The following is a 6000-nucleotide window of genomic DNA, read 5'->3' as shown; positions in this document are numbered from 1 at the left end:
CCGTGGCCGATAAATAAGGTGTACCGAGGCGGTTCTTGCTCGATTGCGCATTATAGCATCCTCTTTCACACTAACGAAGGCGACTTGCGGCTCGTTCTTCCTCTTCACGGTGTAGATCCCTTCGCCTCTTCCGTTGCTCCTCTCTGCTACCAAAGCGACTTCGGCTGCTCTCGCTGCTATTCCCAGGCAAGACTACCGAAGCCGTTGGTGAAGCAATGTTTTTTGGAACCGAAGTCCTTAGACTCGACGCGTTTGAATTGGGAAGTCGAAGAAATCCTCTAGAATCGATGATGAAGTGGACACCACCGAAGGTTGCATCCATGCTGCCGCGTAACTCCGAAGAAATTGGACGCGAGGCCTCAGCGCGAGGTGTGAACTCGAAGGAACCGCAACGAACTGAGTTTCCTAGACTTGAGGGTGTTAGCGAATCCAGCACGAATGTTGTTGATGTGACCGGAGCTGCCGATGCCATGCCTTGCGCCAATAGGTTTCCCACATTTTGGGGCTTAGGGTTGACGGAATCCTGCAGGCTGACACGAGACATCGGATACCAAACAAACGGGGAGAGAGATTTACCTAGGTTCGGGTCCTCGATGAAGTAAAACCCTTACTTCCTGCTTGTCTGATCTTGATTATTGAAACTATCGAGTTACAATGGGGTAGCCGAAGGCTTCGACTATAATCTCGTCGAGAGGCTAAGATTTCTGATGACCTAGCTCTAGACTTGCGATGGTTATGGCTATGGTGATTATGTCCCCCTTGGCAGACCCTCTCCTGGCCCTTATATTGCGAGCCAGGCCTCAAGAGTTCTGTCCGGGTTCGACTAGGTTACAAAGAGTTCTATATCTAAACTTTCCTTGTCTCTTCGTCTTCTTTCCTTGTTCGTCAAGAATTCTTCTTTGGAACTGACATAACGGCCCACCTTGGTCGGTGGATGATCTTCATGGGCCCCTGGGTGGGCCGTAGGAGGTAGCGTAATACTAGTTACCCGAAGGGTAATGCCCACATCAGGCCCGTTCGCACCGGTGGGCTCTGGTGCGCCGGCAGTAGCCCAAAATGGTGCGCCGGCAATAGGCCTTTTCCTAGTAGTGTCACTCACCCTTTTCCCGAGCATGAAGATGAAGTCAATAGATTGAAGGCCGAGATTGAGAGACTCCGGATTCAAGCCATTTATTTGGAGGGAGTACTAGAAGCAAAAGATGGAGCCAAGGAGGGCTCTAGCAATGAAGGAGGTGTGGCTACCAAACCAAATAAGAAGAAAAGAAGGACCAAGAAGAAGAAGAAGAAGACTGGGGTGTGGCCTTTTTAGGCCTGCCACGGCCTGAAGAATGCCCAGGTACACTTTCCGGCTCCCGATGGCTTCCGCATTCCAGAGCGCTGCCGCTGCGTTTTTCTGTCTCCGCGCGGACTTCGCGTTCGCGAGGCTTCTACCGGCCCAGCCTCGTCCCGTTCGGCTTGCCCCAAGATGATGGTGCAGGGAGGAACGCCTGGCACCAGGTCCGGCATCGTAGGAATCATCAGTGAGGCTTCATTGTTTGGTGGATTTTACTTGGTTGTGTCTGACAATGATTATAGTAAGCCTATATGTAGGGGAATTATGTCCCAGAATTGTATATCTGCATCGCAGTACAAGAATAGAGTATGAACTTCGCCAATACTCTTGGGTACGACATTCATCTCTATTCACGTCATTTTACTTTTCACGGAGGCAGCCTCGGCATAACCCCTATGACGTTTGTTCAGAGGGAACCCATACTAAAGTACATAAATATCCAGTTAAGCCCTACCCATTATCAGGTATTGTGGGGGTACTCTAAAATTGGAATGGTATCGCATCCGAACCCAATCATCGAGTTTTTGTCAAATTCACCTTGTTATTCAAAGGTCATATTCACCTTCAAAACTTTCAGTAGAATGACTCATCATTCTAAGGTTTCAAATTCATTTGATTCCCAAGTTCCCATCTAGAGTGGTCAATTTTAGTTTTAGCACTAGCAACTAATCATGAGGGGTGCTAACTAAATTTTAGCTCTCTAGGCTAAGTTTGATGCTCTTGTAGTACTCTATATTTATACCAAAGTTAACTATAAAAATAAGCCTTGATAACCAAAGTAAAAGATTGCAAGATAAAATCTTGGGCTTGGACAAATCCTTAAACAAAAAAAAATTGCAAGGGTAGTTTGCACTAGTATTGCTTGCATTAGTAGAGCTTCCCTTGAGTGGTACAGTGATCAAAGTTTTCTTCTTCTTCCTCGTAGAAGACCTCCTCCTCCTGGTAGTCCTCGGTACTAGCTTCTATAAACGGATACGAGGTATACAATCACCAAACAAATCTTAAGTACTAGACTAACACACAAAGGGTTCACACAAGCTAATCTAGCATCACAATATTATTAACATGATGGTTGGCTTTGTTTTCTTTTTAAGAAAAATAATTTCCTCTCATTGAAATATTTATTAGGGTTTCTATTTATTTCCTTTGAGAAATAATTTCCTCTCATTGAACCTTATTAAGATTTAATCTCCTCAAATAATAAGGTATGAACACATGTTGACCAAGGTCAACACTTCATATTTATCATTTGGGAAAATGATTTAAATGAGATAAAACATCTCATACAATTTAAATACTATTTTGGAAAATGATTTAATATTCTCAAGTAGTCACATATGAGGTCATGAATACTAATGTCATCACCTCACATTGAATTACTTAGAAAAATGATTTAAATGAGATGCTACATCTTATAGAATTTAGATACTATTTTTGAAATAATTTAAATGGGCTAGAAATAGCCACATAGCCATTATTTGAATCTAGCCCTTGATCCTCTACAACAACTATATTATATTTTTCTATAAACAATTAGAGTTTTTGAAATGTGAATTATGAGAATTTGTATCACCTCAAATTCATTATGGTTGATTTTTAATAATTGTTTGAATTTGGAAAAGGTTCTGACTTGTTATTTTTCTTGCCGGTGATCTATAATGAACTAGGGTTTGGGACCAGTGGGGTTTGCTAGATAATTTCATAAGCTTTCCAGAATAATTTGAATCACTCAATTTGGTTTTGTAGATTTGAAGTTATTCAATTTTTAGCAAAGCCCCAGTATTGAATTTGAGTTAAAATGGATTTAAACAAATTCAAACGGTGGGCTTTGGCGGGAAAAGAACTTGGGCCAGAGAGAGAAAAATAGTTGAGCCTGCCCAGCAGTGTGTCCCGCACACGCGGGCCGCCTGACACTGGGTCCCGCCCGTCAGCATGTCATAATCGCCGAAACGGTAAGTTTCAAAATGGGCCGCAGGATTAGAATAGGATCGTACGGGTGAGATGCATCGTCGTCTCCGGCGAGACACGACCTTCTGGCGGCGAGGCTAGGGGGTCGGAGGGTTACCTGAGCTCTGGCGAGGCTTGGCGTCGGTGGCGATCTACGTGGAAGACATAGGCGAGGCTCCTGGCACCGGCGGCTCCTCCTGGGATGGCTCCAATAAACCGCGAGCTTCTACCGGCCCAGCCTCGTCCCGTTCGGCTTGCCCCAGGATGATGGTGCAGGGAGGAACGCCTGGCACCAGGTCCGGCATCGTTGGAATCATCAGTGAGGCTTCATTGTTTGGTGGATTTTATTTGGTTGTGTCTGACAATGATTATAGTAAGCCTATATGTAGGGGAATTATGTCCCAGAATTGTATATCTGCTTCGCAGTACAAGAATAGAGTATGAACTTCGCCAATACTCTTGATTGTACGAGTCCTACTGCCCATAGGCGACCGAGGCAATTTTGAGTTTAGGACAACTCTGAACACGTACATTACATTGACAGGGAGAGAAACTTGTACATCACATTATATGAAGATGGAAATCGTGCATATTTCGGTTGTACGATGACTAGTATGTCATGACACCCTCCTCATTCCGAAATGCGCATATGCTCGGTTTGGTTTGCATAATAATAGCAAACAAGAAGTGCGAGCACCGAGTGCCAAAGCATCGTTGGCCACAGATGAGGAAGCCCCTTGTGCTAGAAAACTAAAACAAAGCCGAAAATGGAAACAATTGCCTCTGAATTTTAAGTAACTAGTCTATATGAATGAACACAGAAACCAAACTGCACGTGGACAGGCCCTGGAACGTGTTGTTGGCGATGATGAGCGGCGTGTCGCCGTCGCGAGCAACGTACGTGGCGTTGCGCTGGTACCGAGCGCGACCGCCACTCGCCGTGGGCCGAGTCCCGTCGACAAGAGATCAGCTTCGGCGGGGCTGCGGGCCCGCCTTTGCGGCAGCCGACGAAGGCAAGGAGCAGCGGGGCGGCATAGATGCTTGGGCCGAAGTAGGGGCCCGCCCGGCCACCTGCACGTTTGCATCCCCGACCTTTAGTCCCACCTCGCTACCCGACTAGCGGTTCGACCAGCTTAAATACTTCGCCGCTGCCCCTCCTACCGAGCTGGGATCGGTGGCGTGGTCCCGTAACCCTAGATGAAGGGAGCTATGGGCTCGATTTGGTAGGCCGACCGCGGCGGCCTGCTATCTCTAGCCCATTAATACCGGCACGTAGCACGCTGGGGCCAGGCAGCATTTCTGTGTTCGGACGTAGCACGCCGGGCCTCATGGGCCTAGCAGCACCAAAGAACATGGGCGTAGCACGCTGGGCCCTGGCAGCACTTAGGTATACTTACTTTTTTTTCCTTCTTATTTTTCCACCACCTTTTTTTTCCTTCTTATTTTTCCACCTGACTAGCAGTTCGAGCAACGAACATGGGCGTAGCACGCATCCTTCTTATTTTTCCACCTGACTAGCAGTTCGAGCAACGAACATGGGCGTAGCACGCTGGGCCCTGGCAGCACTTAGGTATACTTACTTTTTTTTTCCTTCTTATTTTTCCACCACCTTTTTTTTCCTTCTTATTTTTCCACCTAACTAGTCTCCGCAACCCAGCTATGTTCTTAATTTTCTATTGTTGTCGGCCTACACCTCTATCTGCAATACCGCACTTAGCCTTCATCCTCGTGCCCCCACCGAGGTCTACAGCACTTAGGTACTTACCTTTTTTTTTCTTCTTATTTTACCACCTAAGAAGTCTCCGCAACCCAGCTATGTTCTTATTTTTATATTGTTGTCGGCCTACACCTCTATCTGCAACTAGATGATACCCCGCGCGTTGCTGCGGAATATTTAACTAAAAAACATTGAAATGGCATTGTGTAATACTTATTAACTATTCAACAAATCGTTGGGATTAAATCACAGTTCAGTTGGTAAAAATGTGTATAATTATTTTTTTATCCAAGGGACAAATAAGTTATGCTATTTTAATCAGTCAAAGTAAAAAAGATCCAACTATACACATGAAGGGTTTCTTGTAACTCTGGCCCTCATATGTAAATTAGTGGAATCGTTTAAGTGGGAAACCCACAACAGGCAAGACAATTAACGTGTACATGATCCAAATCGTACAGACTGTTAACAACATGAAAAGACACCGGCAGGTCACACATGTATACATGCACAATTAGAATGATAGCTTCCCTATTACTGACATGATGATCAACAGAGGAATGTTCAGACATTTTCTTCTCTGACTCATATGGATATTGTAATTAGAAGGATAACTTCCATATTATTGAGAGCGGCCAGATGTAGGTCCAGCTTTCTATGCATGTGTACATGTAAATAAGAAAGGATTCAAAACAGGTTAGACTGAGCATAGAAGATTTTATGGGCGACTGCAGAGGATTACTTTGTCTTCTGTATGCATATCCCCTGTACGTAGAATTGATAGGAAACCATCAATAGTGTAGAAAATAAGGACAAACTTTTGAAGGACTTGATTTGTGTTACACTAAACTTTGGAGTATGGAGTATCAGATCTATGATTGGATATTCAAGGAGTAGGTCAAGAAAAAATGCATAAGCAACGGGCCAAATCCCCTGCAGGCACCTTGCCTCACGTATACCAACTACATACCTTGATAACTGTGTAATGTTTTCTCCTTTGGAC

The sequence above is a fragment of the Lolium rigidum genome, chromosome 3, assembly GCF_022539505.1.
Source record: "Lolium rigidum isolate FL_2022 chromosome 3, APGP_CSIRO_Lrig_0.1, whole genome shotgun sequence".
NCBI lineage: Eukaryota > Viridiplantae > Streptophyta > Magnoliopsida > Poales > Poaceae > Lolium > Lolium rigidum.
This window is presented reverse-complemented; position numbering follows the sequence as displayed.